A 12903-nucleotide genomic window follows, 5' to 3' on the forward strand; every position below is an offset into this window, starting at 1 on the left:
ACTAGTACACAGAGCAAGAGGTTAGTCTTGGCTAAGAGCACTGAGAGCTTATCTTAAGTGACAGATAGGAGAGAAGAATGTGCACAGATGGATGCAGGTAGGTTGGTAGAGAGGTGAGGAGGAAAGGTGTGCTCACCCACTTCTAGTTAGTTCTATTTTGCCAAGGAAGGAAGCAAGGTCGTGAGCTGTGAGTAATAAGAAGAGATTTGAGGAAGGAGAAGGTGTGAAACAGTCCTTTAAAGAGTAGGAGAGCGGACAGGGAAGTGTAGTAGCTTCCCTGTAAAGCTTAAGACGTTTTAAACCTGTAAAAACACTATTATGTAGGTGGGAGGGGCCAATGAGATTCTTATGGGCCAATGAGAATCCCTTATTCAGACAGAGTTCCATGTCACAGGTCTAAAATAGTAAAATCCTAAACATGGGATACCATTAAATCTAGAATAAATTTGAGGGCATGCTGGATCTTTTTAATGGGTCAGCATTATCTTTCAGAATATTTATTAGTAGTATCCCATAAGAGTGTAGCCAGTGACAATAAGGTCTGAAGTGTATAATAAGAGTTTGAAGAAACCAGACTAGCTGTAAAACATGCCAATATAAACCAGTGTTTCTAACATTATATATGTATGTATGTTATATATAATGTTAGAAATATATGTGCATGTATACATATCTGTATATTTATGTGTACATATATAATATGTGTATTCTCTAGTTTGGTAGGCTTCTTTGTCAACCTTATTCTGTATTTGATGCATTAGCCCGTTTTGTGGAGTAGAAGTGAATAGCGGAAGGGAAATGAAATGTGCTTTAACAAACTAAGAAGCAAATAGGGAGGGAGTAACACAGTAAGTGGCCAGAAGTTCTCCTCATCAGCAGGAAAAGTTACAGCTCCTTTCTGGGTGTGTGGGGAGGATTGAGCAGAGAGGAGAAGGGAGCCAAGAGAGGGAGGGAGTGGGTGTAGTGGGCTGAGATTGAAGCTGTGCTTGGCAAACTCTTTATCCCCCCTTTCCCTCTTCTTCGGTTCCTTTTCTGTTATTTTGAAGCGTCTGGAAGGCCAGGGAGGATACTGTGGGAGTGCTTGACCCAGACAATGTGCAGTTGAAAATTCAGTTTTGGTGGATTTCACTTTTTATCTCTTTCAGAAACACTTTGGAATCTGTGCCACCAGTGAGTGGTCAATAGTAGCCTACCACCTTGAAAGAGTAGTTTTAGCTCCCTGAGATAATTCTATTCTTTTAATATGCCTGAAGAGTAGGGAAATTATCTTTGTCATTTGCTATTTTTGGATTTTGAAATCCAACACCATCTCTTGAGTCCTATAAGAAGCCTTGAAAAAGTTAAGAGATTTGGCTAGCAGTGGGGTCAATTGTTTCAAGTGGCTGCCTGGGAGTCATAAAACAGGTGGTCTTGAGATTGTGCTTTGTTGGTAGATACAGATTGACCTCTACCCTTTAACGGCAAAACTGTTAAAAGTTAAATGAGCAACAACTAATTTATAATATCAAGCTATGTTATGAAGAATTGATTCTTAGAACAGATTCATAGGACTGATGGTAACGTTCCATTGTTTCTTTGTAAAAATGTGATAGTAAACATAGCAGGTCCTTCCTTCCTTCCTTCCCTCCTTCCTTCTTATAGTTATCTTGGTGGAAGTGTGGATGTATTTAGTTTGGGTCTTTGGTTTGAATTAGCATATTTATTAAATAATAAGAAATCTGCTTTGAGTTAGTGTAAAAACAAATAACGAACAATGGATTCCCTTTGAAATTACCATAATGTGGTCAATATTTTGTTGTCTTTGTAGTTGAGACAAGAGAAACTTAAATTATAAACATGTAAAAAATTGTTGGCATGCAGATAAACTTAGTGAAAATGACTTACCACAAAATGAAATGTTAATTTTTAAATAGTTTGATGTTAAAGGAAAATATCTTCTTTTTTGGAAATTTTTATAAGTCTAAGAGCTACAGAATTTTAAAGCTATATTAGCCTAGCGTGGACCACCCCCTAATTTTACAGATGTAATTAGAGACATTATATGACTTCTCAAAGAAACTTAGTTATTAGGAACCAAACTCAAACCCTAGTTTTTCCTGACTTTATTGCTTTTTTTTTTTTTTTTTTTAATTATTCTACCACTTAAGTTTCTAACATTAAAAACTTTGATGGCCAGAGAATTTAAGCTTGCTAGTGACCTGAAAGTCTTAACTGTTAGTCTTCCTGTGCTTAGGTTCATCTTTTAGTTTCTAGTTCTATGGGAATGAGGTAAATAATGAATTCCCCATATTAATGTATAGGGATGGAGCCTATTTTCTAAATTGAGATATAATTCAGTACTGTAGAATCTATTTTTACTCATCCATTTTGAAATCTGAAGTTTAAGCTTAACTTCTATTAACAGCACTTATTTTACTTGGGCAGTAAATATATAAAACCCACACAGAGAAGGTTTTGCAATTAAAAGAAGAAACAGGATAAGACGATTTCATCTTCATCCTTAATAGCATTTTGAAGGAGTTTGAAGATGTCTAAAGATTTTTTAAAAAAATGCTTTGTTTCTCTCTGCCTCCCCCATAGTGAATAGGGATTTTATGAGACAAAGATGGAGAAAGGAGGGATTATAACCAATGAAAAAGACGTGGTGTGAACAGAAATGGGAGATGAGTTTAACCGAATCGAAAACTTGACTGCGGTGCAGAAACCTATATACCCTCCGAGGTAGGACAAAAGCAAAGTACTGAGGACACATATGAACTGTTGCTTTCATTTTAAAAACTAGACATTAATACCTAGTATGTGCCAATCCTGTGGAGAGGTTGAGAATGCAAAGGTGAACCAGACAGATCCTCAGGCAGCCCAGTCTGGTGGGGGTGTGTACATGTGAGTTGGACGGCAGGAGACAGGAAAGTATGGTTCGGGGGCTTGTGGGGATGCGATTACACGCAAGGTTGATAAACTATATATGGTGGACATTTGGAAGTACAGATACACGCTAGTTTCTAGTGCTGCAGAACTTTAAAAATTAGCCTTAATTGTCAGATTGGGCCAGATACCAAGACTCTAGTCTACAGATGCCCTCTCGAATACGTTTTAAAATCTTCCTTCCGCTTCCAGCCTTTGCCTTCCCCTCCGGCAGGGAGTCGGGTACCGGAGGGGGCAGGTGCAAACTGCACCCACGTTTGCTGCCTCCGCTCTCTGCAGGAGACAGGAATCCAGGGCTTTGCCGTCGTCATGGCAACCAGGAGTTCCGCGGTCCCCTCCGTCCACCGTCTCCTTTCACTTCCCTCTGCGGCGGGGCCGAGCTGTCGCTTCTCTCGCGAGATTTGCGCACAGCGCAGCGCAGCCCCGCGGTGATCTCACCCGAGACTTGGCGGGGAGCGAGGGAGTGAAGGAGGGGAAGGAATGGGGCGGGGAGGCGGGGAGGGGAGGAGGAGAAGGGCGAGCGCAGCGCCGCCACCGCCGGCAACTTTGTGAACGAGTTCAGTGCGTGCGTGAGCGAGTGAGCGAAAAGTCAGTGCGGCGCCGAGTCCCTGGGAGGAGGGTGCCCAGGGAGGGCCAGGTCTGGGTCCCAGAGGCCGCCCCCCCCCGCCACTCCATCCCCTCCCGCCCCCCGTGGCTCCCTCCCCATTTCCTCCCTCACGAGTCCTCCCGGGCCTTCCAGCCCCCGTCGGCAGTTACCTGTCCCTTCCCCCACTCGGCACGCATCTCCCCTTTCCCTGCTCCCACCTCGGACTTCTGCACCCTGGACGCCCCGCCGCCCCTCAGCTCTTTCTCCTGGGAGCAAACGAGGGTGGGATGAGGGGTGCTGAGCTTTGGGGGTGGCGCGAAGCGGGGCCCGGGCGCCTAGACAATAGTTGATGCCCGGGGACGGGCACCTTCGTCCCCCGCTCCTCTGGGAGGGCTGCCCCCGCCGGTTGCTCGCAGTCTGCATTCCGGGTCCCCCTCGGAGCCAGGCTCGAGAGTTGGGCTGATTCCACCCTGCCTCCCCCCAAACCCCCTCGACTCGGCACTCGGCGCCCGCTGTTCTCTGCATAGGAAGCGGTGAGTGAGCGCGCACAGAGCGTCTGCACGGTTTCTTTTTCTCCCCAGGGAGAGCGCGCGGTGGACGCGCCCCGGACGCGCGGCGGCACCCCGAGGCGGGGCAGAGCGGTAAGTGGCCCCCGCCTCCTGGGTCCGAGCAGGGAGAGGGGATGCCAGACTGCTGACAGCCCTCTGTGCTGTCTCTGGCTGGGGATAGGGTCCAGGGCCCGGAACAGGACATCGGAAGGACACTTAAAGTTTGATTTCCTATTTGGTGGCGTGTTGATAGCGCAGCCCGGCGGGGGCGAGTCTGGGCTCCACCGCACCCGGCGAGCGCGCACGCACGCACCTCCGAATCCACATCTGCACTACTGCCCGGCAAGCGCCTCTGCCGGAGGCAGGGAGACCCGCGCCCCCGCCGGGTGACTGCGCTCATTCTGCCCCTGTGGTCTCCACTGAGCGATCCTTTCCCTTCGGTCACCAGGGTGAGGACTTTTTCAGGTTGTGTTGGAAGGGACAGGCCGAGTGGTTTAATCGTGGGAGAGGGAGAGGGTCAACTCGGGGCCGGAGGCTGTTAATTTCCCTCATGGGGTTCTTGGGGGAGTGAAATCCGGGGATGCTCTAGCCTGCTTTCTTTGGAAGAAGTAAACCGCGAGAGGCTGGAGAGGAGTGAGGGTTCTGCCTAAAGAACTTTTCCTCCTTGGCCTTATCTGTTTCTAACTTATGACCTCAAATGAAATTTGCAAGGTTTTAAAATCGCAGCACAGAAATTTTTGGTAGGCAGGTTGCGAATTCGTGGGGACTCACTGTTTGGAAAACAGAGAGACATGGGAGATAGTTCACTTTTCAAGGACGGTAATGTTTAACTGAATTGTTGGCAGTCGTTTTCGAAGGGAAGTATTTGGGATGGATAGCTCCTAGACTGCATTTACCTTATAGATTTTATTTTTCATGACGAGCAGTTAAGAGGCAACATTCACTGAAATTCATACTACCTGCTAAACGATTGTATTTCTAACCTGGAGCCAGTGATGCGATGCAAATTTCAGAGTGAAGGTGTCGACTTTCATCAGGTTCCAGGTCTATTTGGATGAACTGGGGTTGGCGTTTCCTCTATAAAGCAAGCCTTTCATGTTGAAACTCTGACTCAGAGTCTTAAAGCCATTGTTTTTATACTGTACTCTGTGGGAGTTAAGTGTCAACTTTCTCCTACCCCCCCCCACGCCCCCCCCCCCCATGGAATGTCTTTCAAGGCAAAGTATAAGATTAAGTCCTATTGAAATTGCTCTCTAAAGCCAGTTTAGTATTTTCTATAGAATCCTGATTTAACGACTTTCATTTTTTCCTATTTCATTTTTTGAAAGCTGCAATTAAGCTCCCTTTACCAGGATGGAAAAAAGCTGATGGGATAATTTCGAATAGTGGTAATAGCAGTCGTCTCAGTTAAAAGGTTTAAGTAAAGCAGTTTTATGGTCACTGATGTGTCCGAATATGAGATGACATCCCAGTTATTAACTAGAATATTATTATTACAGCATTTCCCCCATGGAATAAATTATTTATATTAAGGCATTAGCAATTAAAAATGCATTTAAAATGACTTGGGTGATGGTTTGCACGTAAATGGTTAGGAGTAGAATAAGATTTGGGGGGATGAATGCTTTTATGTCACTGATGACTTATTTTCTTTTCTCATTAATGCTTAAGCACAGGACTCTTGAAATTGACTATCTTTATTAGATTTCTCCAAGTTGATGGAAAGAGCAAGTTTAGCAAGTGGCTCCAGACAGTCAGTAGGTGTTGCTGTTGTTAGCTCTCTGCAGTTCCTGGTAGTGCTCCTTGAGTTTGAAATCATGATTTTAGTGCAGTGAACTTTTTAGATTTGAAATGTCAGGCAGTGGTAATGACTTCATTGTAAGATTCTATGACAAGGTTGATTTGAACTCTTGGTAGTAATTCCAAAGCATCTCCCTGAAATTATATATTGAGATTCATTTAACTTTTCTTTTGACTCTATCCTTTCACTGGTGTTTTCTGGCTTTTGTGTTTACTTCACTTTTGTTTTGAATTATATTTGTAATTTTGGTGTATTCTCACTTTGATTTAACAACTTTTAAATAACACCTAGCAAGTTATTGAAATCAGGTTGAAGATAGAGATTAGCATTTTTGTAGATTTTGAGAGATCCTGGTTGACAGTTAAAATGTGTGTATGTTCTGTCTTAAGTTGCCGTTTGAATTTTAAGTAAATGGCTATTTTTTTTTTTTTTTTTTTTTTTTTTGGTACTGGGGATTGAAACTCAGGGCCTTGTGCATACTAGCTAAGTGCCCTACCACTGAGTCACCTAGTCCTTTTTAAAACTTTTTTTATTTTGGAACAGGGTGTTACTAAGTTCCTCACACTGGCCTTGAACTTGTGATCCTCCTGTCTTAGCTTTTGGAGTAGCACATGTGTACTACCAAGTCTGGCAATAAATGCTTTTTTTTTTTTTTGTTAGTGCTGGAGCTCAGACCGAGGACTTTGTACACAACAAACTCTGCCATAGAGCTAAATCCCCAGCCCAATAGACTTTTTTTTTTTTTTTTTAAATTCCAATAGACTTTTTGAGTATCTCTTTGAGCAGTGAAACAGGAGCATGAGGGCTGAAAGGGTTTAAGGGTGTAGATTCTCAGAATCTATTCAATTTTGTGGCAAGTTTGTAGTGATTAATGATAACATGATTATGTGGCTCTTATCAACCTTGTATTATCATTTCTATTAGGTCAGTCATTGCATGAGTGAAATATGAATATTCTGAAGGTTTTCAGATGAGCCTTCCCAAATTGTACTAAAGGGCTGGTGCTCTGGTGGAACTTGCTTCTTTCTTTGTTTTGGCTCAGGTTGTGGAAGTTAAAATCTCAAATAAAAAATATTTTTTTCCCCACAATATCACTGTGTTCCTAACCTTTTGTGATTTGTGGTGGAAAAAAACTGATATTTTTTGAGTGCCATCCTCTGGAGGTGTCCTGTTGGTTTCTGTGATTGCTTTGGTGAGCAGGAGTGTGTTCTTGACCTCGTGGAACTGTTGATCCAGTGAGTCTATTTCTAGGAACCTATTCTGGTTTCATGTTACAGTACCCTGATATCCCTTTCAGGATTGGGCATAAGAGGCAATAATTTTTGAATTTTAACTTATTTAAAAAGTTTGAAATAATGTCTATTTTATGTTTGGGTTTCAAATACCATCTCTGCCATTTCCTGGCTCTGTTGATCTTAAAAACAGTGAAGTTCTTTCTGAACTTTACTTATTTTGCAGCAATGGGCACACAACTTTTTTCACACCTTTGGTACAAAACATGTGTATTGAAGTACTTTTTAAAACAGTAAGTCTTATTTACATCTTGTTTTCTTACTTTTTAATGAACAGATAGATGTACCGGTGGTTGAAACTAGTAGGTGTTTTGAGCATAATTTTTCTGTTTACAGATGAGGAGGCCGAGACCTAGAAAGTTGAGGTGACTTTTTGAAGGTAGTGATGGGGCAGTGATTAGAAGGCAGTATTCCAGAATTACATGTGTTCCTTTGTTTCCTGTTTTTTTTTTTTTTGCCTTAGAGTGTCTTATGTTGAAGTTTGTGATTCCACTCCCTCCCCTTAAGTATTCAGTGTTTAAGTAAGTAAAATGAGAAGTACAACCTATGAAAAAAACAAATTTACAGTAAACCTGAAAGGTTGAAAATTACATTGATACAGTGTTTGGTAACTAACCTTTGAATTTACTTAGACAACAGTTAGGGAAAAAGAAACTATGAGTTTAAGTTTCTACATGATAGAGCCTGTAGGCTTATTCTGTTTGTTTTAAAGAACCTCTTATTATCTCAGAGCACAATATACTTGTATGATCTTTAGAAAAGCCAAACTCATTTTATTCTAGTTCCCTTTTTTCTTCCCTTCTTCAACTTATTTCAATTTGCAAAAAGAAGTAGTTATATCTTCCTTGTTTCTGGAACAAGGGCAAGGGTTACCAAAGGTTGGCGGGGTGGTTGAGCACAGTCAGGTGCAGGGACAATTGTACATTAAACTGGAATGGGTTCTAGAAACTTCCTGTTGACTGGTCTGTGTGGCCCAGCCTATCTTCCCCTTTGAGTGATCAGAGCCAGGCAAGAAGAAACATCTTTGCTAATTGGGAGACTGCCCTTCTGGGAGGGGCTCTGATTGACAATCCAACCCTTTATCTGTTGTACTCTTTTTGATATAGGAAATAAATTGGTCTCATTGCATTTTTCTTTTAGTTGTTTTCTATGCCAGTTAATTAACAAAACAAAACAAAACCCACACACTTACATGCTACTTTGTTCTTCAAAAGTAATATACACATTAATTATTCTTAGACGATAGCTCATTTATTCTTTCAGTGGGCTTTTGATGAGCTCTGGAGTGTGTCACAGAAACATGGGAAAGATTACTTTGGCTCTGGATCTCTTAAACACAGATGATTTGAATGAGGGACAGAATGACTCAGTGTGATTTGATTTGTAATCAGGAGTCTAAGAAAAAGCATGCAGGTAGATCTTTTGAGGGTAGGAGAAGCTTCACCAGTCCCCAACCATTTTCTGCTTTTAGTCTGGCCTGGATGGAGTAAACTAAACTCAGATGCAAAGAGAATGTGAGTATTTTCTTAAAGATCTGGGGAGATGACACCAGAATGGAGGGAGGGATAGAAGAGGCTTCTTCACTGTAAGTAGCATTGTGCTGGTGGGTGTGCTACCAAGTCAGGCAAAGCTCTTTCTTTCTGCCTCTGGAGGTCTGGGATGAAATTTCCAGCCTGTAGGTTTCTAATTTGTTACTTGTCATGTTGCACCAAGTTCTCCCTCTAATTAGGATTGTAGTATGCTTGACTTTAAATTGTGGGAAACAGGCAATTACATAATGTTAGATTCCCCCTTTTCCAACTGGAGAGGCAGGAGAATATGTGCTTGTTGGGGAATGCTGGTTTGCACACCACCAGGGTCACTCAAAGGCAACCTGAGCAGACAGGACGTCCAGCCACAGCTGCTTTTGGAGTCTCTGTTCCCTCTCTCCCCTGGGGCAAGTCCAGGTTAAATGAATTTCCCAGACACAAAAGTGAATTTTGGTTGTTCCTCTCTCATTCTACTTTTTTCCATAAAACCAAAGCTATGCACTGGTATAGTCATTGATTGGTTTTGTGGTTCAGTGTCATGCTTCCTTTCATAATGAGTTTTGGTTTGCTCAGAAGAAAGCTATTGAGAAATAAAAAGCAGAAGGCTATGTGCTGAATGATCATGTTCCCGTAAATCAGAATTTGACTAGGACTTTATGACTTTTACTTTGGCCCCTAAATTATCTTTCCATAAGTAGTTTTTTTTTCATATTCTAAATTATTTGCTAGGATAGGAATTCCAGTTTGATAGACTGTAAGCTCTTTATATTTCTTTTTGTAGGTTCTAGTTCTCAGAGTTGATTGACCTTTTATTTTTACAAGTTTCTTTTCAGTCCTTGATGCTCTTGAAGAAGCAGCTGATAACTGAACCATGATATCTCATGCCTTCAAGAGAAAAGGATCTGCTTATTAGTAGGTACCTATAAGACATAAAATCATATGTTAACAGGATGCTCTAAAATTTTTACCAAATTTGACTTTTACTGCTTGGTTTACATATATATACCTAGGAAAATCAGTATCTTCCCATATTCTTGCAAGAAGTACAGGGTTGTGACTCTTCTGAACCGCACTGCTTGTCTTTTGAAGACTTTGCAAAAACGCATACTACCCCACCTGTACTTCTGGTTGCTCCGCTGAAGACCTCAAGAGATTTTGTGCCATTGTACTTTGCCAGAGTCTGATTCTTACTAGGTTTTTTTTTTAAGATTGCAATATTGGGGATTGAACTCAGTGGTGCTCTACTACTGAGCTATAACCCCAATCCTTTAGTTTATATTTTATTTTGAGACAAAGTTTACCTAAATTGCCCAGGGTGGCCTGGAATTTTGAAACTGCTTGCCTCAACCCCTCAAGTACCTGGCATTACAGGCATACACCACTGCATCTGGCAGTAGTTGGAATTTGATGTGCGAAGAGAGTGCTGTGTGTGTGTGTGTGTGTGTGTGTGTGTGTGTGTGGTGGGCGTGGGTGGGATTTGGCTATTAGCTCAGATCATGCTGTCTTTCAGGAAGCTTGATTGTGGTTCTTATTTCTTGTCTCCTTTCCAGTTTGAGAAATGCCTATGATTCTTTAGAGAGATTCACTGTTATTTTCTTTTAAAATTAGGATCTTAGTGTTGATCTTATGTAATAGGAAGCCAGGTATAATTGCACAACAAAATAATGTTTCAGTTGGGAAATGATAGGTTGTGGAGGGCCTTAGGATTCACAGAAAGGTGTATTAAAACTTCAAGAACCTCAGCCTAATAATCAGATTTGGTGGGATTGATTTGGAGCAAGTGAGCGAGCCTGCCTGCCTGTCTTCTTTCCTTCCTTTCTTCCTTCTTTCCTGTGCTGGGGACTGAGCCTGGGACTTCATGCATTCTAGGCAAAGTGAACTGCCAACTGAGCTATATCCCCAGCCCTTGGAGACTGTTTTCATGGTAGTGGTTTAAAGTAAATGACAGTGGTTTGGTAGAATGTTTTTGGGGAGGCAGAGAGGCTAGAGAATCGCAGTGAACTTTGTGGCATCACACTGGATAACCAGGTGGATTTTGGAGATACTCAGAAGATGATTCTGTTGTGTTTCACCCCTACCAGTTGTAAACACAGTGTCATTTTTATAATTTTTAGTTCTGTGCTTGACAATCAGGTAAATAGGTTGTATAGGCTTAACCCAGGAAGTGGCTGACTGGGAATTGTAGAAATTTCATTTTGGACAGGTTAAGAACCCTGGAATTCACTGATTAAAAAAGACAACTCAGAAGAAATCTAGAAATGACTGCCAACAATAAAACAAAACAGGCTCCTTAGATTCTTGCAATGGGGGTGGACAGGTAAATTTAATTTGGTAATTATGTGTTGGTACTTTTAAAAAATTGTAGTTAAAAACATAAAATTTGCCATCTTAACCATTTTTAAGTGTGTCGTTCAGTAGTATTAAGTGCATTCATACTTGTAAAACTGATCCTCAGAGCTTCTTTCATCTTGCACATCTGAGACTCCATGTACATGAAGACTGCGCATTTCTCCTTGCCCCAGACCCGGCAGCCACCACTCTGCTTTCTGTTTCTATGAATTTGACTACTTTAGATGCCTCATAAAAGTGAAATCATCTAGCATTTGTCTTTTTGTGATTGGTTTATTTCACTTAGCATAGTATCCTTATCTTCCATGTTATAGCATGTGTCAAAATCTCCTTTCCTTTTAAGGCTTAATTAACATTCCAGTGTGTGTGTGTGTGTGTGTGTGTGTGTGTGTGTGTGTGTATCACATTTTATTTATCTATTCATCTGTGAATGGGTGTGTGAGTTGTGCCTGCCTCTTGACTGTTCTGCGTTTTGTTGTTCTAAATGTGTTTACAAATATGTCTCCCAGATCCTGCTTTTAATTCTTTTGGATGTTTACCTGGAAGTGGGATCGTTGGATCATACAGTTCATCTATTTTTAATTTTAATGGGAACTCGATGCTGTTTTTCATGGTGGTTGTACTGTTTAATCCCATCACCTCTTCACAAAGTTTTCATCTTCTCCACATCCTCAAGAACACTTGTTATTTTCTGTTTTTTTTTGGGGGGGGGGGATGGTGGCCCTCTACTGAATATGAGGTGATGTTTCATGTGTTTACATTGTGTTTCTCTGATGTTTAATCATGCCAAACAGCTTTCTTATGCTTGTTAGTCAGTTGTATACCATCTTCTGATCTTTTGAGAAATATCTATTCAAGTCCTTTGTACTTTTCAAAATTGGGTCATTTGACTTTTTTTCATGGTTGAGTTTTGGTTCTTTGTATATTCTAGATATTAAACCTTTATCAAATACTTAATTTGCGCCTATTTCTCCTATTTCATTTGTTGGCTTTTTAAACTATTGATTTTGGCTCACTCTTTCTTTTCTTTTCTTTTTTTTTTTTTATTCATTCTGGTACCAGGGATTGAACTCAAGGGTGCTTAACACTGTCACATCCCCAGCCCATGTTGTTTTTTATTTTGAGACAGGGTCTTGCTAAGTTGCCGAGGCTGGCTTCGAGCTCTGTCCTCTTGCCTCGGCCTTCTGAGTTGGTGGGATTACCACCGTGCCTGATTATGTCTTTTCATGCACAAAAGTTTTTGTTTGATTAGCCCCCCTTGTCTGTTCTTGCTTCTGTTGCCCATGCTTTTGGTGTCATTATATAAGTTCAGCGTCATGAAGCTTTTTCCTTAATTTTTTTTCTAGGAGTTGTATAGTTTGAGGTCCTAGTTTAGGTCATTAGTGCATTTTGAGTTGTTTTTGTAGAAGACGCAGGTCCTGCTTCGTTCTTTTCATGTGGCTGTCCTTGCCTTTTGTGGAGGAGTCTGTGCTCTTCTCATTGAGTGCCCAGGGTCTTGGTGCCCTTGTCTAACATCATTTGACCATAAATGTGTCGGTTTACTTCTGGGCTCTCCAGTCTATTCCATTGGTCTGTTTGTCTGGGTTTCTGTCAGTACCACATTATTTTGATTATTTTGATTTTAAAATCAACTGTTAGTGGTACTTTTAAATTATGCTATTGATTTTGAGTGATAGAGAAGACACTTAAAACAATTCATTTTTCATTCTTTTTTTTAGGGAATAGACATTTAATAAAGTAAGGTGATTTAAATGGTAAAATATATGAGGCGATCAGTTTGAAAGCAGTTTAGAATAGCGGTGTCTACCACTTCCCCTTTGCAAAGTACTTTCCCAGATAATGAGTCAAGTAGCTTGCGAAAGCTTCAAAAAGG

The 12903-nt window shown here is 41.3% G+C and overlaps 1 protein-coding gene across 1 annotated transcript in view; it reads left to right on the forward strand.

Moving 5' to 3' along the window:
* The first annotated feature begins 3421 nt into the window (after positions 1-3421).
* Positions 3422-12903, forward strand: part of Sipa1l1 (signal induced proliferation associated 1 like 1) — a 367944-nt gene continuing 358462 nt past the window's right edge. The window contains 2 exon segments of the mRNA XM_047538302.1: positions 3422-3513; positions 4093-4152. The gene's annotated coding sequence lies outside the window, so the exon portion shown is untranslated.

Source organism: Sciurus carolinensis, chromosome 2 (genome assembly GCF_902686445.1).
Source record: "Sciurus carolinensis chromosome 2, mSciCar1.2, whole genome shotgun sequence".
NCBI classification, from domain to species: domain Eukaryota; kingdom Metazoa; phylum Chordata; class Mammalia; order Rodentia; family Sciuridae; genus Sciurus; species Sciurus carolinensis.